Below are 24722 nucleotides of genomic sequence, written 5' to 3' on the forward strand. Positions count from 1 at the left end.
AAGATTGGGCTTTCTGGTTTGCTGGGTCCTCAACCTTCGGTGCTATGCACTATTGCTAACCCACATATTTACTTAGTTATAGTCCCAGTTTTACACACAGGTACGACTGAACAAAAATGCACATCTTTATAGTGTAGATGAAGTTTTGACATATGTGTATTAAATGAATGGCTTCAGCAGAACCCATTACCACTTCCATCCTCTTACATGGTTACAAGCATCCCAAACCTATTCTCTGTGCAAATTTCAAAGCTGGAAAGTGCTGTAACTGCAGTCAGCATGCTGCACCCTCCAGCTCTTCACTGCTTCCATTCTGCTTTGGATTCTACACACAAGAAAGACCTCCACAGCCTTCTCTTGTTGCTATTCCTGTGCTTGGTTTTGAATCACATAAAACAATGTTGCTTTGGCTCATTCATCTTGTTAAAAAGTATGGGAGATCTGTCATTTTGCGGTTTAATACTATTAATTCTCTCTTCCTTCCCCTCCCCCATTATGGTGTATCCTACAGTTTCTTTCCCCATTGAACATTTAGGTTGAGTCCACATCTTTCTCACGCTGAAGGATTTTGTGGTGAGTGTATGTGTACAAATTTCTGAGACCTTCATTTCATTCTATTTGAGTATAACAAAGGTAAGGTTACTAGGTCCTGCAGTGGTTCTATGTTTAACTTTATGAGGACTTCCTGGAGCGCTGGCTGCAGCGACTCTTCTTAATCTCACTCTCTGGAATAGTACGGGATGATTCTCTTCCCAGCACATACTTGACAGTTGTTTCTCTTTCCTCCTACTAAAACCCATCTTCACAATTTTGAGGGACAACACATTGCAGTTTGATTTTAAAGGCCATTCATGTTCCTGGATATTTTTTTAAACACCTGTTGGTCCTCCCTATATAACTTCCTTTACAAAGTTATTTGATCATTTTAAAATTCCATCATCTAATTTTATACTGTTGAACCAAGTTTCTCATTTATTTTGGATATTAACTTTTTATCAAATACGGTACGTAGATATTTGGTCCAGCTCTATAGATCACCTTATCATCATGGTCCTTTTGATTGGTGGAGAGTTTTCATTTCATTTCTTTTTGTTTGTTTGTTTATAATACAATCCCACTTTTCTATTTTAGCTATATTAACTATACTTTAGGGTTATATTAAAACTTAACCATTGCCAAAATCATTCTCACAAAGCCTTCTCTGTGTGTTATCCTCTGGAACATTTATAACTTCAAGTCTCATGTTTTGTAGATAATTTTTAGATGATTTCCTTGTGAATAGTGGAGAGTGAAGCTCAAGCTGTACTTGTATTCATATGGATATCCGCCTTGTGTCTGCAGCGCTGATTGGCAGAAATGTTCTTATACCTTTCTGTGTTCTTGGACCTTTGTCAATTATCAATGAACTAATTATTGCTCATTTGTCTCTGAATTCTTCTGGTCCATGAGCCATGTGTTCTGTTTATATAAAAGCTACATGGTTTTGAAGGTTTTGATAGATTTATGTTTGAAGATAATTTGGAAATCATATAACTTGCTACTCGAAACTTTGTTCTGGCTTCTTTAGAAACCTTGTAAAGCCTCCCTCTCTGACTTAGGAGCTGTTCTTTGCACTTGTTATTTCTAGTGGTGACGTAATGCTGTGAGCACACACACTGTTATGATAGAGAAGGGAGGCACAGATACCAGACAACATGGTCACATGACAATACACGTTAAGTAAAGATATGGCTTCAGAACTGTAGTAATCCAACTACCACAGCCACAAATAGTTAGATTTCCTTCAGAAAATAAAAACAATAAAAGCAAATTCAATAATACTGGGAGAAAGACCATAACTACTTTGCTAACAGAAAAATATTTCATTTCATTGAGACATAAAAATAACATTTTTTTAAATGTGGGAGCATTTTCTTTCCCAAACTTACATTTTTCCCATATAATATTTTCAATTAACATTTCCATTAAATATGAATCTGGGTCTGAGGGGAGATCTGAGTGTGCAAAGCCAATTATAAAATGTGCAAAGCAGAGAAGGCCAGCTACAGGTCATGAGAGTAACAGCCTTTATACGATACGAACTTCTCCATTCCTTTTGATTGACACCAGTGTCATGTCTGTCTCTGAGTAAATTTCCACATGGTACTTAAAAGCCATTCTTCTTTGTTGCATATGAACGTACAATCACAGCATTTTGCTGATTTGGGGGTAGTGTCTCAGCTTCAGATATCTCTATGACTCTTAACTCAGTGGATATCCTTCTAACCCCTCATTTCCCACATTCTTAGATTCTGGAATTCTCTTGGCTCTACTGTCTTTCCCTTTATGAGTCCCATGATATATGCTTCAGTTTCTCCCTTTATTTTACTCTGTTAACTCATTTTTATCATCCTTCATAATGTTCAATTCCAAATTATTACCTTTCTGTTATTTTCTCCTGTACTTGTAAGACCTAATTTCTCCTCTTGTGCATTTTCTGCAGTGCAAATGACTCCATGATGTAATTACAATATTAGTGAAAGATAAAATATAGGGTCAAAGCCAAATGGCTTACCAGTCATTTGGAAAATATAGCTTATTATTTCCAATTGTATTGTGTAATGATTTAGCAATGAGTCCAACTGAGGAACAGACTAGGCTAGAGAGATTATCAACTTCTGTGAAGACATAAGGCTGGAGTTACAGAGATCGGCTTACCCCATCTCACTTCAGTGAGATCCTGGACAAGAATGTTTGGCTTAAGTTTGTTATGTGGATGTATCAGTTAGAGATAGCACTGAAGGAAAATGGATGTTTCCAGAACCTCATAAGCATGTGTAGTAGGGACAGATTGAGGAACAATTCAAAAACTATCAATGAGACATGAAAGATAAGGTACATGGATGGGTAAATGGGATCCTGAACAAAAGTGAAAGAAAGAAAGAAAGAAAGAAAGAGAGAGAGAGAGAGAGAGAGAGAGAGAGAGAGAGATATTTGTAAGATCAGTTGGAGAAATTTAAACAGTCTGAGGTTTGAGTAATATGTATATCACTGTTAAACATTAATGAGATAACTAGATAATGGAAATTTAGGACAGAAATAATTATTTGTGGAAGAGAGAAAGAAGTCAGAAAGAACAAATGCAGCATTCTGTTAACCATGGAAGACTCTAGAATCTGGGAGTTTTTTATGAAGAGAATATGGGAATTCTTTGCAGTATCGTCCAAAGAATATGTAAATGTAAAACAAATTTAAAACAGATAAATAGAAATAAAAAAACACAACAGTAAAGAAACTGCTAAATATACGTCCAGTCCCATGGTACTTAGAGTCCAGTGCACCATTATTGATCTGGATTCTTGGCAAAGATGGAACAATCTTTGAACTTTTTCTTTCTATCCTCCCAGTACTGATGAAAACATCATTTCTTTTGGTCCCCTGCGTAATGTTCTTCAGAACTTGGCTCCAGAACACAGTGAGTTTGTTGGAAGGTCCTCCAGAGCTTAAGGAATAGTCAGGTCCCCTCCCTCCCAAGATGGAACTCCACAAAATGAAGCCGACTGAGGCTCAGTAGCTGAGTTCACTTGTTTATCAAATGTTGGCTGACTGATGCCTGACCTCTAGAGCTAGCCTAGTCCCTCTGGCTGGCTGTTTGGCTGAACTTCTGGTCTCCTTTCCCTCCACCCTCCCCACCAACTCCTGTTTCTGCCTTTGCTCTCATTGCTGGTTGGCCGCTCTCCCTGAGGCTTCTAGATACTGCCAAAAGATTGAGAGTCCCATTAACGATAATAAAATTGACTCAATACAGGCAGAGACCTCAGATAAAAATGACACACAAAAACTCACAGTGAAAAGTCATTACCGCACACTAAAATGTGTAGCAGTGAATTCTTTTAATCTTTGAAGTGGTTAACTTTACTCTTCTTACAGTGTACTAGAAGAGTTCAGGCAATTTTATGTGCAAATCTTTTTGGACCATGACAATTATTACTTTCACCCAGTAATAAATTTAAAAACTAATAGGAGATGCTGTGTAGAAAATCAAGATAAGATTTAAGAAATAATAAGTATCCTAAATATTGGTTGTCCTGGAAGGTTTCTGAAATGATCTTCATGCCTTTAGATCCCCACTGTACAATAAAAGAAAGATAAGCCTACAGGAATAGATCACAGTGTCATCCATGTATGAGTCTGTCAGATCCTGCAATCAGCTTGGCAAATTTAATCCTTGAATGAATTTGGCTGTAGTTCATCTCACATTGCACCAAGAGTCCCTAACCCATTGTTAATCCCAGCCACAACCACCTTCCAGATAAGCAACCGTTTAGTTAAACTCTCCACGTTACCTGTAGCCCTAGATGATTAGCACTTTTCTTGAATCTCTCCACTATTCTGAGCAATACTGTCACCTTCCTTCAGATGATTTGAGTATGTGAGTTCACAGTAGAATCAAGTCAGTTCACAGTAGAATCAAGTCAAAGGGCACTGTACAATGGCTGCCTTCTAACCTTGCCTGAACACTTATTCTACATTCCATGCTTCTTAAAACTTCCATAGTTTCTGTCAGAGTAAACTATTATGTGCTTGGTCAGCTTTTCCTGGTGGCATATTTTTGAGACATTTGTTGAAAATGTCTCCTGTCACTCTCCTCAGCTCCAGTGATAGGAAAAGATGTGGGTTTTTTCATAGAATATGCTCCCTCCAGTCAAAATATGTCACACCCTTTAACTTCAGGAGGAGAGAAACCTTAACACCAGGTAGCAAATTGGACCACTGCAGAGCCTGCAACTGTGAAGACCTAAGATGTCTTCTGAGGTGGGCATAGAAAGTTAAGATACTTCTTTGAAGTCGAACATTGATGCATTTGATTGGAATAGATTTCACTGTGTCTGCTACATATCAGTGGCTAAAACTGAAGTCATTTTCTCGTTTATAAAGCAGCTCTTTAGGAGACAAAACTTGATGGTACCCTGATACTCTTTCTGTCTTGTCTTCAGTTAAATTCATGAGAGAGTTATTATAAGGAGAGTTTTATATAAAACAAGAGTCTAAATCAGTAGCAAAGAAGAGAACTCATGATTTATCTCCCACCCAGTCTCATTGCCTTCACATTCCATTCAAAAGCACACTCTTCTTTACCACATCTTGAGAAACTGAAAGTTTTCAGTTTGAACCATAACAAGGCAATATAAACTTTATCTTCCAATATGCAAAATATTCTAAATAATAAATTTCATTAGACTGAAGAATAAATGTTTTATGATTTTATAGAAAACTTATAGTCTACATGTATTATTAATAATTACTCAGTTAAGGAAAGGAAAGGAAAGGAAAGGAAAGGAAAGGAAAGGAAAGGAAAGGAAAGGAAAGGAAAGGAAAGGAAAGGAAAGGAAAGGAGCACTCGCGTGTAACAGAATCAGTAAACAGATCTAAGTAGGACCTAAGCCGTATCACAGAAAATAGGTCAACCCAAGACAGCTTAGAAATTATAACTGCAGATTTTAATGTTAACTCTGTTTATTAAAATACAACCACATGTAGCTGTCTGCAGCCACCAAAAAGACCATTAAGGTACTGCAACTTATTCAGAAGAAATAGAACCTTAGTTCTAAAATCAGAGACTGAAAAATACAGCATTTCATAACACCAGCATTGTCGTTGTAGCAAAATAAATATCATCTCTAAGGGCACTGGGATCCTGAAGCTATTGCTGATTCTACATGCTAAAAATTCTCTTGAGCATGCTAACACACAGTCTATAGAGTTAACACTTACTAGCTAAGGGTCCATGGCCACCTAAAGAGAAAAGTTGGAAATATAAAGATCACTCCTCTTTCCTATTCAATTCTATTATGTTCCTTAGATCAATCAACTGGGAAATGAGATGGGTGCATTTATCTGATTCAGGCAGCACTGGATAGATATAGCTAAGTCCATAAGAAATGTATTTGGGTATTGTTCTAGAATATCCATTTTGCATGGAGAGCACTATGTCAACTGTCTATAGTTCTTGTAAGGGCAAGTTTGGGAATCCAAATAGAAGAGAGATGCTTATTTGAACAGAAGATAGAGTGTAAGGTGATGTCTACCTCTTAACCCATCTGAAAATTCTGTGGGGAAAGTGAAAAGAGCAAAAAAGTGTTTCTAGGGAGAGGTTAAGTCTAGCCTCACCCAGCCACTGTCAGAAAGTTGCGTCCTCTCCACGAGACCTCCTCATGCTGCTGTTTGACTCCTGCACACTGTAGCACTATGATTTCTTAATGTAACTTAACATTGTTTTCATGTGTTAAGCTATGGCTAGAAATTCCATTAACGAAAATAGACTTTCCAATTCTATTCACATTAGTTTCTAATTTCACGCCTGGCTTACTCAAGTTGTTTGGTGCCATTCCCTAAAGAGGCTCAGAAGCTTGAGACATTATGAATGTTAAAAAAAAACAACAACAACAAATGAAACAATAAGTTAATTGAATTGTGTGATGGGCCCATTTAAGCAAGGGCTTTACCTAATAGGAAAATCTTGGAGGTCAGTGATCAAAATACATTAAAAAAAATATGGAAACTCAAAAAATAAGTAAGTAAAGGCACTATTAGAATTCCTTTGGATGAAAAGTATCAACTAAAGTGCAGCAAATAAAACTAAATAGTATAAACCTATTTTTTTAAAGAATGTATTTCATTCTTCTACTGAAAATTGTGATATTTTAATAAAAATTACAGAAAATGCAAGGCAAGGGAGTTTATAAACCATTGCCACTGGGTTACAGTATGATACTTCCCTTACCTAGAGCTAAGATTCTGTACCCTTAAAAAATGACTATATCCATTAATGTATAGAATGCTAATAATATTTCCATTTATACTCTAGATTCCAGTGTATGAATCTTATTTTCATCTTACTTTAAATCAGTTTGTACAGGTGGAATTTTTTTTAAAAAAATCTACATTTAAGAGAATTATTGGTTATAAGTACTTGTCAGGGTTCTACCAATCTCAAATCCTGGCCTGCTTTTCCAGACAGACATCGTGAGAGGATTTGCTTAGATATTCTAAAAGACCAAGTTTAGAAAAACCAGGTTTTGGTCCAAATGCTTCTTTAACATTCTTTCCTTTTGCACTAGGGTGGTCTTGAAGGTCAGCTAGCACACTCTGTGCTCTCACAGCTGTGAGGAAGCAGGAGCAGTTGACATGTGTGATGCTTTCCATGCACCTACCCTGTTTGGTTGGTTGTTCATGGAGTTGTCACTGTGATATCTACAATAGCTTTAAGAGATAACTGAGAAGCCAGAAGCCAGGGATACTGTGGAGAAGTATACTGACCTGTCCACTTCAGCTGACTTTAGTGTTTGGATTTAGATAGTTCCAGAGTATTCAGTCTTCAAAATTGTGAGTTCTATAGAAGGGAAGAAGAGAAACACAGGGCAGTCCAAGAAGAAGAAGGAGGAGGAAAAAGAGGAGGAGGAGAAGGAAGAGGAAGGGGATGACAATTATGATGACTATGACGACAAGGACGATGGTGATAACCACCACCCCATTGCCTTTCAGAGCAACGTTAATTATTAAATGTAAGGAGACTCAATCCTGTACATACCACATGCTTATCTAACTCTGCCCTTCCAGTGATGCTTTGGGAGTAACTTGAGGGTTAAAGTATTTAAAAGCCATTAAAAGACCTGAAATTTTTACTCAGCAGTTAATGGCACTTTCTGACAAACCTGATCACTTAAGCTACATAGTGTGACATCTTGCCACCCACACCCCACTGCCAAAATACACTACATTCATCAGCTCTCTAAGCTGAACTGTGACTGATCAGGCTGTATTCAGAAATGTAGCTGAGTCTCCATAAGAGAAGGCCAGTTCACCTTAAGGCAAGTTAATGAGATGGGAGGAGTAACTACCCTTTGAGTGGACTTTGTCTTCCCCAGTATTTCTGCTGTTTGTCCAGTCTAGCAGCCATGTGCTCTGCCTGCTGCCTCTCTCATATCCTTACTCAGAAAAGTAATACTTCCCAACTCACAAAGCTATAGGAAACTAAATAATTAATGTAACTTATCTGAGTTCTTAGGAGAGTTTCACTAATGTTAATTGAATTTAATGACACGTGATATATCATTAGTGGGACACCATTCACTACGCCACCCATACAGGCAGAAAAATATGTTCCAGTCGAAACTCTCAGAGACTCCATTTCAGTCTGAATTGAGCGTGCAAGCAAGCCTGTAGTTAACTTCATGTAATTACTGTAAATTATATTTTGTATATGCATATATATGTGTCTGTATAATATATGTATGTAGAGATATGAAAATTATGCAAATATATCAACTTATGAACAATATAGATAAACTATATAATCTTCCCAAATCTTTTAATCAAACACTTAAAAACATAAAAAATTATGTTGTGAGTGTGATTAAATTTGATGAACCCTTTAATAGGTAAAAGTCTACATTTACTCTAAGTTCATAATCTTAAGGTTAAAATATTATCCACTTTAATGTAATCTTATAAATTGGAATAAAAAATAACTGGGGACATTTGGTTCCCAGATAAGTTAAAAATACAGACAATTAATGCAAATATTTATATTTAAATTATTAGAGGCTGAGATAATTTTCTTAGGGAGAATCTGCTGAAGAGATAAACCTTCCAATATGTTGACAGTGGAGCAAATTCTTTAAATCTAAGTCACAGGTCAGTGTTGAAATATTTGAGTGATGCTTTAATTTACCTGGGAGCCAAGACCTCTCTTCATCTCCTGTGAAGCCCCACCCCTGCCTTGCCCATGGCCCTTCCCTTTGCATCTTGAGCTAAGAGAGCTTCTATTTGTTGTTGAAATCAGAGAGCCACTGAAATGTGCCACTAAGTCTTGAAAAGGTGAACTAATGGTTTGCAGGTGAGTCTTCTCAGCTGGCAAGCAACAGTATCACAAAAATCAGAAATTGATCTGCTGCTCTTCCTGATCAGGTGATCAGGCAAGGATGAGCAAAAGCTGCCTAGAGCCCCACTTCTCAGTCAGCGTGACAACATAATGACCTCCCCATCAAGATGTTTCCTATCAGACAAGTAGGGATAGGTGATTTTCTGAATCATAATTGGTGGCAGCACTGTGAGGCCCAGCCAGCTAAACTTGTCTGTTTTTATATAACAAACTACTGCATTTCAAGAATTTAATCCTGCTCAGCAGCGGAAGTTACTGAAAGCTTTTAAATTATGTGCAAAACACAGAGCAAGTATTGTTGGAGTCCTGTCTTCTGATTGGCTGAAAACCCCTCATCATCTAGTACTTAGTATCTCATTACCAAAAGTCTGTCTTGCCAACCAATCAGCACTCAGGGTAGTTTTATATTTGAAGAAATTGGTGTGGAGTAAATCCCAGCCCAAACCTCTGTCTCCAGTTTGTCAGGGAGAGTAAATATTTCTCTGCATTCCCTTCATCCTCAGCAGGCAGTGTGAACAAGCACATTCAGGAACAGCTCTGAGGAGCAAGACAATATCCACTGTCAGCTGCTGGTGGGTTATGGGAGGGCCATGGTGTTCAACTCAAAAGCCAGGGATGGTCGTGTTTCTTGGGAATGATGGAACATAAACAAAACAAAAAAAATCATTAGAATGAGTTGCAAAGGAAAAAGAAAACTACCATGGATTTATTTTGTCCTAAATTTAAAAAAATCTTCTGAAGTTAGAAGTGCTAGTATTATTTGATTGAATAGAAATAAATGAAAAACTGCCATGTGCCAGAGTGTAGGACATTGTATATTCTCCAACTATCTCAAATTTATTTCACTGAGATACCTGTAGTAAATTTTCAACTCTAACTTAGTATAGCTTAAAATGCTGGGTTTTATACTAAACATAGAGGTCATGAGGAAGTTAGGTCTAACTTTTACTATTCAACACAGTAACATATATACAACTTTTCAGCCAATAAGGGGATTATGTAATCAAGAGCCCAATGGGCAATTTAACATGCTGTCCTGTTGAATCTGATTTGCTTGCCCATGACTCTGTAGGGAAGGGAGTCCCCTGCCCAGGGTGATTTCCATGAAGACAGAGAAGTAGCAATCACCTTGGGCTGAGGTCCTTGGCTTTGTCTCACCCCACTTTGGATCTCTGTATGGTTGGATCAAGATTTCTTCAGCAGGCAGAGGAGACCATGACTTTTTGCTCTCCATTGCACTTTTTCCTCCATTAGATTCACTTTCACATTCCTCAAACCCCAGGTATCTATCTGCCTGAATATGCATCCCTAGTTTCAAGATTACAAGCATATACCACCATGACCAACTCTGTCACATGGGATCTGGGAATCATACTCAGGTTCTCATGCCAACAGGGCAAATACTTTATCCAATAAACTATCTCCCCAGCATGCAATCTGTATTTTAAAAAAAAAATGTACCTAAGAGAAGAATTTTATTAATAGGACTTGGGGTGTTATTGTAAATGCATTAAAGAAAAACTATGTTCAAAATATTCCTAAAATAAAACATATATAAATTAGGACAGTAAAATTATATTAAAAGACAAATAGTATGTGTTCTGTTTTTCTTAAGAGGAGGCATGAACTTCATAGACATCCAAGGCAGATGCAGACCACACAAACTGATACTCTCAGGGATGTTCAGAGACAGCATCACCAACTTTTGTGTTGCTGTAAAATCATTGTTTAGTATTTCTCACAGAGTTAGAGAATCTGTAGACACATAACACACATCTACACTCTCACCGATCCACCCACTCTATTATAAATTCAAACTGACACATACTAGTGGGACCTCTCCTGGATGCAAAATAGAGCTGAGTCCTTATGCATCTCTGGGGCTGGTCTGGCACAAGCTGTGGCCTCCCGTCCAACTGAATAATTTCAGGTATTCAGTCCAGCACTGTAATTCAGATCTGTATGTCATAGCTTATCAGTGAGATGATTACATCACACAGAGAGAATTTTTTAAAATACAAGCTGAATTTAGTTCATTGTTTGTTCTTCCAGCCAGCAGTCATGAAACAGGTTTAGCTAAGTACACATTATCAAATCACCAGGCTTGAGTATAAATGCGTAAGCAGGGATTAAAATCTGACTGTGCTAATCTGGATTCATAATGCAGCGATTAGGGTAGGTTTATATTTCCTTCTGAGGATGCAAACCTATCTAACTGAACTGATAATTAGCTTAGGAAATACAAGTCCCCATTGTGATGGGACAGACCACAAACAAGAAAGGGGGACTCCCTCAGGACTTCAGCTGCTCACTGTGATTTTGAGCAAATATTCTTTCAATTGAGTTAGCCCTTCAGAGATGAGAGGCAGGTCAATTGTAGTCCATAGCTGACACCCCATCTCTTCATTTTGGCAAGGACACAGGAATACTTTCATTTGACTTTATTAAAGCAAGCATGCTTTTCATCATGAGACTCCGCATCACTCTCCTTGTTATTTACCAAAGGCAGTGGACAGCTGCTGAAGCTCATGCAGAGCCTGAGCACTGAACATGTGCTAGACACAGTTCATCACAGTAGCCAAAGTGTGGGAGTCACCAACAAGATCAGTGGGTGAGAGAGAAGAGAACAGCAGACACCTACGACTCTGTTTTAGCCACATACTCTTTGGCTTTACTTTTTATTGTATTTCTTCTTCAGTGACTTTCTACAGGTATAAAAAGCATTCTAATTGCTGACTTTTGAAGACATTTCAGTCTTCTTCCCATTCCTAAAACCTCTTCCCCTCCCTACAAAACCGAGTCTTTCCTCACAGGCATGTGAAGTAGAAATTTCTGGATTCTTTAGAGACTCAGTTGTGTCATGTGATACTTTTCTAGAACCTGTCTTATGAGAGAACATTTTGCTGAGGCAGACATGTGGTGTTTTTCTAGAAGCTCCCTGGAGAGTCGACATGTGATTTTGTACTAGAGTGTATTCTTGAGGGGAGATTTGATCTTTGGAAAGGGTATAAGTATAACCCAACAGAGAGTGGATGATGCTGTGGCATTGATTTTCCTTGCCACTCTTTGCTGGTCTTTATTGGGCTTTGCTGATGCTGGGCTTCACTGATGATGCTATGGCATTGGTTCACTTTGCCTGATTTGCTGATCATCATTTGTTGTGACTTTGTAGAAAGAAATGCACCAAAGAATTTCTCATGATATTCCCACAGCTTCTTGCATCTCTAGACTCAGGTTGATTGTCAGAGCCTTGTGGTTTCTTCTGGATGGAACTACCCTTGCTTATTCATGAATAGTGTTTAGGAGTAGAATGAGCTACTGCTGCTGATTCATGTAAACTGAAACACTGATATCTTGACAACAAAGCTTGGAATTGCCCCAGAGAACTATTTCTAAACAAGTTCACTTTTACCTTTGACCTATTAACCTTTCATTTCCACTACCACTGGTGAGTGATGATCTAGAAGAGAGGTGAAAGCATTTAAGGACCCTCATTAAATTATGTTTTGGAAAATCTAAGCCTACAGGTGGCACCCAATGTGGTTTAAGCATATAAGTAACTTTGTTTTTTAAATACTAGAGGCAGATTTTGATGTTGCCTAAGGAAGTTGGCAAAATAGCAGCTGCTGCTGCTGAGTTGTCTCCCACCTTGCTCCTTCATAGTCTTCATATATACCACTTTGAAAAAGATTGGGGGGAATATGATAGGTCTCTCGTGTTAGAAAAGATTGAAGAGTTGACTATGCACTTAGAGAGTTTGCAGATAGAGGTAGAAGTGCTTGGGAAATGAAAAGAGCCAATTTGTAGGAAAATGACAGGGTTCAGGCTTGGTGTCTGAGACTGGGAATTTACCAAATGATGAAAGTGGGAAGCCAATTAGGCTGGAAGGTGAACTGCTTCCCCACCCTGCCCCATACACTTTCACTGCCAGGTGCCCAGAGCCCCTCAGTGAGTCAAGGGGCCAGGAAGAGCAGGAGATGCTATAGACTCAAGAGGTTCTGCCAAGTACACCACCAGAGAACTTGCTTAGGGCTACACAGGCACCTTCAGCCTTCTCAAACTTTCTGCAGCATATGCCTGCTAATGATGGTGGCCATGCTCATAATGAGTTGACTTGGTGTCCAGTAGAAATGCAAGATCTAAAGCATTTTTAAAAAGCTATTGTATTGTATGGCTTGCATTCTCCATTTGTTAAAGAACTGCTAAATTTTTGGGCTATGCAGCACTGGGTTATCCCCCATTATTGGAAGTGATTGATATCAGCTGTACTGGAATCTAGACAATAATTACAGTGGTTTTTGTAGTGGAAACACAAAGCCACAAAAATAGAACAATTTAATTTAGCAAGGGACATAAATGTTACTAAAAACCAGTTGCTTGTGAAAGGAGTTGGGCTGATTCACAAGAATAAATCTGATCTGATCATGTCATTATTGGACAATGTCATTTTTGCAGCTTTAAGAGCCTGGGATATGATTGAGGATCCTGGGGGAAAATCCACCTCATTTACTAAGATAAAACAGGGCTCTTCAGAATCTTTACCGATTTTTTGGGTTCAGCTGTAAATAGGCTATATCAAACCCTGAAACCTGACAGGCACTGATAAAAATATTGGCATTTAAAAATGCAAATACTGAATTAAGAGATTATTCAGATCATTGAAAGTAAAAGGAACCCCAATAGATGATTGGATAAGAGAGACAAATGTTATTGGTTCTCAGAAGCATACTATAAATGTCATAGGACAAACTATAGCTAAAAATTTCAGGGATCAAAATGCCTAATGTTTTAATTATGATGAATTTGGTCATTTCCAACAATATTATAAGGCTAGAAGAATCAGAGTTCAAAATAGCAGATACACTGACTCTATTGTCAATGAGAATATGGTATTCACAGAAGAAAACAAGCTGGTTCTGATTGCTATGAGCCACAAAAGCTTCCAGGGTATTGTAGGCTGTGTGGAAAAGGCAAACATTGACCTAAGATTGTCAGTCCAAAAGAAACAGAAGAGGTAACCTCTTTCCATAGGGAAACAAACTGAAGGGACTTCAGCTCAAGGCCCTACAGTAGCAAACATGATGAGCCACTTTCCTTTGGTCAGCCAGACAGTATCAAGCAAGCAATAAAATCAAAACTGAGTATTTCTGACCTTATACATGCTACAAAAGGAAATGTAGCTTTGGAGATGGCCACAGATACCCATCTTACATTATCTCTAGAAGTTGAATATTATAAGTTAAGCACTGGTATTTATGGTCCTTAACCCTCAGAGACAGTGGGAATAATCATGGGTAGAAGTGGATTAACTTCTCAAGGATATATTATTCATCTAGGTATAGTAGATAGGGCTATCAAGGAAGAAATAAAACTCATGGAATATGTGAAAAAGGAGATGCACATTGATTCAGGGGATAGAATTGTTCATCTATTGTTGTTTCCTTATATCAAGGGCAAGGTCACTCCAGCAGAAAGACAAGGGATTTGGGGAGTATTGGAAAATATGTGTGTTCTGGCAAACAGTGGTTTATGGTCAGAGTCCCAAATTAGTGGTACAAATTAATGGTATTGACATAGAACTTTGATGAATACAGGAGCTGATGTTAGTTTACTTTCCCAAAAGTCTTGAAATCCAAATTGAACACTTCAGAAGGTTTCCACACAATTTATAGACATTGGTAAATTACCATGAATAAGATAAAGTGTCTAATGAATTTCCTGTTTTGGACCTGAAGGGCAAACAGGAAAGTTGAGATCTTATGTGGCTGACATAAACATAAACTTATGGGGATGGAATATTTTACAACAATGAAGTACACAAATTAATATTTCTGTAATTCCAGGGACAGTAAATGAGAAAATTAGGGATGACATGGTAGATGCGCCTGGGGAAATGAAAGTATTGATGTGGATGATGGAGAACAACCACAAGCTGTGCCTGTTGTCCAACTACCCAACATCACAGGACTGAGTTTCCAAATGTATAAAAGGAGGCACTGATGACATCCCAACAGCCTTGCACCTAAAATGCTTATCAAACAGACCTGAAGGGCAAGAGCAGAGGCCCATAATCAAAGAGATATTGAGGCCCTTGAACAACTGGTACAAGAGCAGCTGGAGGCTCAACATATAGAAGAGTCCACCAGCCTATGAAATTGTCCTGTTTTTGTAAAGAAGAAGAGGAGGAGGGGGAGGGGAAGGAGGAGGAGGAGGAGGAGGAGGAGGAGGAGGAGGAGGAGGAGGAGGAGGAGGAGGAGGAAATAAACAAACAAACTAGTAAAATGGAGAATGATAATGAATTTAAGAGTAGTAACTAAGGTAATGCAACTAGTGGGTCCTTTATATCCTGGACTTCCTTTACCATCTTTGTTACTGAAACCATGGCCTATAATAATAATTGACTTGAACGACTACATTTTCACATTACCTTTACATGAGCAGGAAAGAGAAAGCTTTGCTTTCTCAGTACCTACTCTGAACAACAGTGGTCCAATGAAAAGATACCACTGGGATGTACTTTATGTCTCCCTTTGCCTGGTAACCTTTCCTTTCTACTTCCTCTGGTGGGTGATAGACTGGGAGTTCAAAGCATTTATAAAAAAAAAAAAAAAAAAAACCCTTATTATAGTAGGTTTAAAAAAATCTAAGCCTACAGGCATGCCTTTTTGTTCCTTCTTTTGTTGTTAACCTATTGAATTTACTCTGGACCATTCTTGCGAAGCTGGCTTTACAGCTATCCATTAAAGCACAGAGGGCACTCTCCTTTTCCGGCTGGAACCATGAAGGCTGTTCCAGAGAAGAAAAAGAAGGTTGCCGGTGTGCCAGAAACCCTTAAGAAAAAGGTTCCTGCTGTGCCAGAAACCCTTAAGAAAAAGCAAAGGAATTTCGCAGACTTGAAGGTAAAGCACCTGAGGAAGACGTTTGCCCTGAATACACTGTGAAAGGCAAGGAGGAAGCTCATCTATGAGAAGGCAGAGCCCTGTCACAAGGAGTCCAGGCAGATGTAGCAGACTGAAATTCGCATGGCCAGGATGGCAAGGAAAGCTGGCAACTTCTATGTGCCTGCAGAACCAAAACTGGCGTTTGTCATCAGAATCCGAGGTACCAATGGAGTAAGCCCAAAGGTCCGCAAGGTATTGCAGCTTCTTCACCTTTGACAGATCTTCAATGGCACCTTTGTTAAGCTCAACAAGGCTTCAATTAACATGCTGAGGACTGTGGACGGTACATTGCATGGGGGTACCGAAACAGGAAGTCAGTAAACAAGCTCGTCTACAAGCGAGGCTACGGCAAAATCAATAAGAAGCCAATTGCCTTGACAGATAATTCCTTGATTGCTCAATCTCTTGGTAAATGTGGCATCATCTGCATGGAGCATATAATTCATGAGATCTATACAGTTGGGAAACACTTCAAGGAAGCAAATAACTTCCTGTGGCCTTTCGAATTATCTTCTCCACAAGGTGGAATGAAGAAAAAGACAACTCACGTTGTAGAAGGTGGAGATGTTGGCAACATAGAAAACCAGATAAACAGGCTTATTAGATGGATGAACCAAAGTGTCTCCCGTGGTAGTTTTGTAATCTGCTCAGTTAATAAACAGTCATAGCTTGGCAAATTTGAAAAAAAAAAAAAGTATAGAGGGCCCTTCAGTGGGCATATCATTGAAAACAACGATTTCCCTGCTGCCCAAACAATAACCCTTTACAGGCTTTACAGAAAAACAAACTTCTGAGATGGGTTTTGAAAGATGAGCTAAATCTCACAGGACACATGGAGCTGTACTTCATGATACAATCGTGTAAGGAAGCACAAAAGGATGTTCATGCAAACAGACACTAGGTATGCTGCAATCCATTGGTATAGGTTCAAACAGTGTGCATTAGTGCAAAATTTAATGTATATCCATAATACCCAGGAGATGGTATCAGATACCCTAAAGCTGAAATTACAGGAGGTTTTTAAGCTTTTGGGGGGTGCAGGGGTGCAGCGAACTTTATTGATGGTATTTAAGAGAGTAGGGAGGGCTCCCTAGGCCCCTCCTGTTATTATGGGGTCTGGGATGGAAATTGTGAGGGAGATGCTCAGTGATGGGGACAGGGACTCCTCAGCAACGGAGGGCCTCTCTCTTGCTCTCAGTGTCCGTGCTGGGGTGGGTGGTCCAGGGCTTCTTACTCCTTGGAGGCAATGAGGTCCACGACCCTGTTGCTGTAGCCGTATTCATTGTCATACCAGGAAATGAGCTTTACAAAGTTGTCATTGAGGGCAATGCCAACCCCAGCATCAAAGGTGGAAGAGTGGGAGTTGCTGTTGAAGTTGCAGGAGACAACCTGGTCTTCAGTGTAGCCCAGGATGCCCTTCAGTGGGCCTTCAGATGCCTGCTTCACCACCTTCGTGATGTTACCATACTTGGCAGATTTCTCCAGGTGGCATGTCAGATCCACAATGAATACATTGGGGGTAGGAACACGGAAGGCCATGCCAGTGAGCTTCCTGTTCCATTTATTTCATTAATCTTTTTGGCTGCCATTTAGCTGTGCCTTCTGTGGTATCAAACAGGCATGTCAATCCTCGGCCCCATATGAGAACTGGGTCCTGGCCATTCCATTTAAGGGTAAGAGGGTCCTTCCACATAGCTGTGGCATAGATTTTATTGGTCTCAGAGATGCCAGAGGCAGTCAGAAGTGGCAGACTTGCCATGAGCTTTCAGGTTTAGAAAGTTAAAAGTGAACAAGGCAAGATGGAGAGTATTTGGGGGAGACTTATTCTGGGGGTACAGTTTCCCTTCTTTGGTTTTTAAAGCCACTCCTTCCACCCTCAGAGAGTCATGAAGACACTAAAGAAATATAAATATTTATTAATAGTTTCTTTTATCAAAGGACTATTATAAAACAGCCAACAATTAATCAATCTATATAATATATCGATTAATGATAGCTTCTTCTACTTTTGTAAAATTACTCCTCTTTTGTCAATTAATTGCTGAAGGAAATTAAGATTCGCATCTCTCTTGAGAATATTGAACATAGATTTAAATTCTTTTGTGAAGAGCTTAAAATAAGATCTTAGCCAATAAGCATCTCCTGGAAACTTTTGAAAATAATTTAAAATAAGTAAACTATCTTTTTTTTGCCAGACCCTTTGTCTGTTTTTTTTAATTGGATATTTTGCATATTTACCTTTCACGGTTATCTCCTCTTCCATTCTTCCACCAAACCCCTTATCCCACACCCTGTCTTCCTATTTTTATGAGGGTGTGCTCCCACCATCCTCCCAATTCCTCCTCCCTGCTCTTGCATTCAACACTAGGAATCCAAACTTTCAGGAACCATGTCCTTCCACTTCCACTGATGCCTAACAAGGCCACCCTCAATTACCTATACAGGTGGAGCCATGAGTCCCTCCCTTTGTGTTCTCAGGCTGGAGGTTTAGACCCTGGGAGCTCTGGTTGAGTATTTTGATACTCCTAGAAAGGACCAACACACCCACACTTTGGTCTTCTTTCCTCCTCTTGAGTTTCATGCGGTCTACACATTGTGTCTTAGGTATTGTAAGCTTTTGGGCTAATATCCACTTATCAGTGAGTGCATACCATGTATGTTCTTTTGTGATTGGGTTACCTCACTCAGGATGATATTCTCAAGCTCCATCCATTTGCCTAAGAATTTCATGAACTCATTGATTTTAATACCTGAGTAGTACTCCATTATGTAAATGTACCACATTTTCTGTATCTATTCCTTTGTTGAAGGACATCTGGGTTCTTTCCAACTCCTGGCTATTATAAATAAAGCTGCTATAAACATGGTGGAGCATGTGTCCCTGTTGTATGATGAAACATCTTCTGGGTATATGCCCAGGAGTGGTATAGCTGGGTCCTCGGGTAACACTATGTTCAATTTTCTGAGGTACCGCCAGACTGATTTCCAGAGTGGTTGTACCAGCTTACAATCCCACCAACAATGGAGGAGTGTTCCTCTTTCTCCACATCCTCACCAGCATCTGCTGGATGTTGAACACTTCTTTAGCTGCTTCTCAACCATTCGAGTTTACTCAGTTGAGAATTCTTTGTTCAGCTCTGTACCCCATTTTTAATAGGGTTATTTGATAGTCTAGAGTCTAATTTCTTCAGTTTTTTGTATACCTTGGATATTAGCCCTCTATCAGATGTAGGATTGTTAAAGATCTTTTCCCAGTCCGTTGGTTGCTGCTTTGTCCTATTGCCAGTGTCCATTGCTTTACAGAAGCTTTGCAGTTTTATGAGGTCCCATTTGTCAATTCTTGATCTTAGAGCATAAGCCATTGGTGTTCTGTTCAGAAACTTTTTCCCTGTGCCCATATGTTCGAGGCTTTTCCCCATTTTCTCTTCTATTAGTTTCAGTGTAGCTGGTTTTATGTGGAGGTCTTTAATCCACTTGGAATTGAGCTTTGTACAAGGCAATAAGAATAAATTAATTTGCATTCTTTTACATGCTAACCACCAGTTGATCCAGCACCATTTGTTGAAAATGCTGTCTTTTTTCCACAGGATGGTTTTAGCTCCTTTGTCAAAGATCAAGTGACCATACTTATGGGGGTTCATTTATGGGTCTTCTATTCTATTCCATTGATTCTCCTACCTGTCTCTGTACCAATACAATACAGTTTTTAACACTATTGCTTTGTAGTATAGCTTGAAATCAGGGATGGTGTTTCCCCCAGAAGTTCTTTTATTGTTGAGAGTAATTTCCACTATCCTGGGTTTTTTGTTATTTCAAATAAATTTTAAGATTGCTCTTTCTATCTCTGTGAAGAGTTGAGTAGGAATTTTGATGGGGATTGCATTAAATCTTTAGATTGCTTTTGGCAAGATGGCCATCTTTACTATATTAATTCTGCCAATCCATGAGCATGGGAGATCTTTCCATCTTCTGAGATCTGTTTCGATTTCTTTATTTGGGGGCTTGAAGTTTTTGTCATACAGGTCTTTTACTTGCTTGGTTAGATTCACACCAAGGTATTTTGTATTATTTGTGACTATTGTGATGGGCATCATTTCCCTGATTTCTTTCTCAGCCAGTTTATCTTTTGAGTAGAGGAAGGCTACTGATTTGTTTGAGTTAATTTTATACCCAGCAACTTTACTAAAGTTGTTTATCAGGTTTAGGAGTTCTCTGGTTGAAGTTTTGGGGTCACTTAAGTATACTATCGTACCATCTGCAAATAGTGAATTTTGACTTCTTTCTTTCCAATTTGTATCCCTTTGACCTCCTTTTGTTGCCTAATTGCTCTGGCTAGGACTTCCAGTACTATATTGAATAGGTAGGGGGAGAGTGGGCAGCCTTGTTTACTCCCTGATTTTAGTGGAATTGCTTCAAGTTTCTCTCCATTTATTTTGATATTGGCTACTAGTTTTCTGTATATTGCTTTCACAGTGTTTAGATATGGACCTCGAATTCCTGATCTTTCCAAGACTTTTATCATGAAGGGGTGTTGAATTTTGTCAAATGCTTTCTCAGCATCTAGTGAGATGCTCATGTGTTTTTTTTTTTTCTTTGAGTTTGTTTACATAGTGGATTGCATTGATGAATTTCCTTATATTGAACCAACCTTGCATTCCTGGATAAAGCCTACTTGATCATGATGGATAATTGTTTTGATGTGTTCTTGGATTCTGTTCGCGAGAATTTTATTGAGTATTTTTGCATTGATATTCATTAGGGAGATTGGTCTGAAGTTCTTTTTCTTTGTTGTGTCTTTGAGTGGTTTAGGTATGAGCATAATTATGGCTTCATAGAATGAATTAGATAGTGTTCCTTCTGTTTCTATTTTGTGGAATTGTTTGAAGAGAATTGGTATTAGGTCTTCCTTGAAGGTCTGATAGAATTCTGCACTAAAACCATCTGGTCCAGGACTTTTTTTGGTGGGTAGACTTTTAATGACTGTTTCTATTTCTTTCAGTGTTCTGGGCGTTTAGATGGTTTATCTGCTCTGATTTAACATTGGTGACTGGCATTTGTCTAGAAAATTGTCCATTTCATCCAGATTTTCTAATTTTGTTGAGTATAGGCATTTATAGTAGGATCTGGTGATTTTTTTAATTTCCTCGGTTTCTGTTGTTATGTCACCCTTTTCAGTTCTGATTTTATTAATTTGAATACTGTCTCGTTGCCCTCTGATTAGTCTGGCTAAGGGTTTATCTATACTATTGATTTTTCTCAAAGAACCAGCTCCTGGTTTTATCGATTCTTTGTATAGTTCTTTTTGTTTCTATTTGGTTGATTTCAGCCCTGAGTTTAATTATTTCCTCCCGTCTACTCCTCTTGCTTGTATTTGATTCTTTTTGTTCTAGAGCTTTCAGGTGTGTGTTGTCAAGCTGCTACTGTATGCCCTCTCCAGTTTCTTTTTGTAAGCCTTAGAGCTGTAAGTTTTCCTCTTAGCACTGCTTTCATTGTGTTCCATAGGTTTTGGTATTATGTGTCTTCATTTTCATTAAATTTTAAAAAGTCTTTAATTTCTTTCTTTATTTCTTCCCTGACCACATTATCATTGAGTAGAGTATTGTTCAATTTCCATATAAGTGTGGGCTTTCCATTGTCTTTGTAGTTATTGAAGGCCAGCCTTAGACCATGGTAATCTGATAGGATGCATGGGATTATTTCTTTTTTTTTTTTATCTGTTGAGACCTGTTTTGTGCCCAATTATATGGTCTATTTTGGAGAAGGTACCATGACATACTAAGAAAAAGGTATATTCTTTTGTTTTAGGATGAAATGTTCTATAAATATCTGTTAAGTCTATTGGGTTCATAACTTCTGCTAGTTTCACTGTATCTCTGTTTAGTTTCTGTTTCCTTGATCTGTGGATTACTGAGAGTGGGGTGTTGAAGTCTCCCACTATTATTGTGTAAGGTGCAATGTGTGCTTTGAGCTTTAGTAAGGTTTCTTTTATGAAAGTGGGTTCTCTTGCATTTGGCTCATAGATGTTCAGAATTGAGATTTCATGTTGGTTGACTTTTCCTTTGACGAGTATGAAATGTCCTTCCTTATTCTTTTTGATAACTTTAAGTTGAAAGTTGATTTTATTCTATATTAGAATGGCTACTCCGGCTTTTTTCTTGGGACCATTTGCTTGAAAAATTGTTTCCCAGCCTTTTACTCTAAGGTAATGTCTGTCTTTGTTACTGAGGTGGGTTTCCTGTATGCAGCAAAATGCTGGGTCCTATTTGCGTATCCAGTCCATTAGCCTATGTCTTTTTATTGGGGAATTGAGTCCATTGATGTTAAGAGATATTAAGGAGAGAAGATTGTTTCTTCCTGTCATTTTTTTTTTAATAGTGGAGGCATTGTTTGTGTGGTTATCTTCTTTTGGGTTTGTTGGAAGAGGATTACTTTCTTGCTCTTTCTGGGATATAATTGCCTTCCTTGTATTGCAGCTTTCCTGCTATTATCCTTTGTAGTGCTGGGTTTGTGGAAAGATATTGTGTAAATTTCATTTTGTCATGGAATATCTTAGTTTCTCCATCTATGGTAATTGAGAGTTTTGCTGGGTATAGTATCCTGGCCTGGCATTTATGTTCTCTTAGGTTCTGTATGACATCTGTCCAGGATCTTCTGGCTTTTATAGTATCTGGTGAGAAGTCTGTTGTAATTCTAATAGGTCTGCCTTTATATGTTACTTGGCCTTTTTCCCTTACTGCTTTTAAAATTCTTTCTTTGTTTCTTTGCATTTTGTGTTTTGGTTATTATGTGATGGGAGGTATTTCTGTTCTGGTCTAGTCTATTTGGCGTTCTGTAGGCTTCTTGTATGATTATGGGCATCTTGTTCTTTAGGTTAGGGAAGTTTTCTTCTATAATTTTGTTAAAGATATTTATTGGCTCTTTAAGATGGGAATTCTCACTCTCTTCTATACCTCTTATCCTTAGGATTGGTCTTCTCATTGTGTCTTGAATTTCCTGGATGTTTTGTGTTAAGAACTTTTTACATTTTGTGTTTTCTTTGACAGTTGTGTTAATATTTTCTATGGTATCTTCTGCACCTGAGATTCTCTCTTCTACCTCTTGTATTCTGTTGGTGATGCTTGCATCTATGACTCCTGATTTTTTTCCTAGGTTTTCTATATCCCTGGTAGTCTCCCTTTGTGATTTCTTTATTGTTTCTACTTTCATTTTTATGTTCTGGATGGTTTTGTTCAATTCCTTCACCTGTTTACTTGTATTCTCTTGTAATTCTTTAAGGGATTTTTGTGTTTTCTCTTTAAGGGCTTCTACCTGTTTACCTGTGTTCTCCTCAATTTCTTTGAGGGTGTTATTTATGTCCTTCTTAAAGTTCTCTATCATCATCATTAGAAGTAATTTTAGATCTGATTCTTGCTTTCCTGGTGATATGTGTAATTCAAGCTTTCTAATGTGGGAGAAGTAGGCTCTGATGATGCCAAGTACCCTGGGTTGCTGATGCTTACATTCTTGTGTTTGCCTTTTGCCATCTGGCTCTCCTTGGTGCTACCTGGGCTGTCTCTGAGTGGAGCCTGTCTTTCCTATTATCTTGGTTGTGTCAGAACTGTTTGGAATGGGTGTTGCTGGTGGGGTTAGAGCTAAGGCCCAAGATCTGCTCAGTACTCAGGTGGAGGCAGGAATTAACCAGTGCTCTGGGCCAGGAGTGAATTCCTGGGTCCCCGTGGGTCCCAGTTACTCCCTGTTTGGGTCAAGTATTGCTGTCTCCTTACCTGAGATACTGCCTGGGTTAGAGCTCCTGGGAGCCCTGCCTCCTCTGGGTTTTGTAAGGTTGGGTGCAGAGCTGCTGCCGGTGATCCTCTCAGTGCTCCAAGAATACAATTTCTAAAACTGAAATATATGCCTAAAGAAACCAAAAATCAGGTATTAATAAAACAGCTTCACATATAACCTAGTATGTATTGTAGCTAAGACAAGATGTTTATTAGATGTTTGACACTGTTTTCTTTGAAAACCATTCCAAATATTGTTCCTGTGTCACATGCTGACTTAAATACAGAGCACCACTGATGGCTGCAGTTGCGTTTGTACACTGCTTAAAGCCATTATGTAGATTACAGCAGACAACTTCCATTGCATCTCTTTCAGTTAATGCCTTAATCTCGTCTTCATAAATGAAGGACCTGAGGCATGGAGAAGCTAAGTGGTTTGCTAGAGATAACTTCATTTACCAGTCTTATTCCAAACTTCTCTTTCTTATCGCTATTTAGAAAAGTGTGAGGCGATGTAGTCTTGAAGTGCTCTTACTAAGTAGAATTGGCAAATAAAAAATAATAAAATGTTAGTGTTACCAGAGAGATTTACATGAGTTTCTTTGTGGGTGCCTGAGAAATGCAACATCAGTATTTTACAGAGAAACACGTTTCTGAGATAGGTTTTGGAAGATAAGCAATGTGTTACAAAAGGACACAAAGAGTTGTACTCTGTGATATAATCATACAAGGAGGCAGGAAAGGATCCTCACAGTGAGCAAGTACTAGATACTCTATGAACAATTGGTACAAGTTCAAACAGATGTGTACTAATGCCCAGGTGTTCTTAGGCACTGGCTCTCAAGAGAACTTCTAACTCTGCTGTGTATGTGGAGTGCATTTTCTAAATGAAGGTTGAAATATGACATAGCCAAACCGTACACCTTCGTGCACATTTTATCACTGTGTGTAATGACTCCACTGTACATAATATAGACTCATCATCTATAAGCAGATAAGCAAAGAAGCTGAGGGAGCATGCCAGTTGGCAGAATGCATCCTTAGCATGCAAAACAGCTTTGATTTTGATTCTAGCAATGCATCTTCTGAACATGA

At 38.6% G+C, this 24722-nt stretch overlaps 1 pseudogene; it reads left to right on the forward strand.

Annotated features, from left to right (window-relative positions):
• Positions 1–15702: 15702 nt before the first annotated feature.
• LOC117706832 (large ribosomal subunit protein uL30 pseudogene) lies at positions 15703–16532 on the forward strand (annotated as a pseudogene).
• The last annotated feature ends 8190 nt before the right edge of the window (positions 16533–24722 follow it).

The sequence above is a fragment of the Arvicanthis niloticus genome, chromosome 4 (genome assembly GCF_011762505.2).
Source record: "Arvicanthis niloticus isolate mArvNil1 chromosome 4, mArvNil1.pat.X, whole genome shotgun sequence".
NCBI classification, from domain to species: domain Eukaryota; kingdom Metazoa; phylum Chordata; class Mammalia; order Rodentia; family Muridae; genus Arvicanthis; species Arvicanthis niloticus.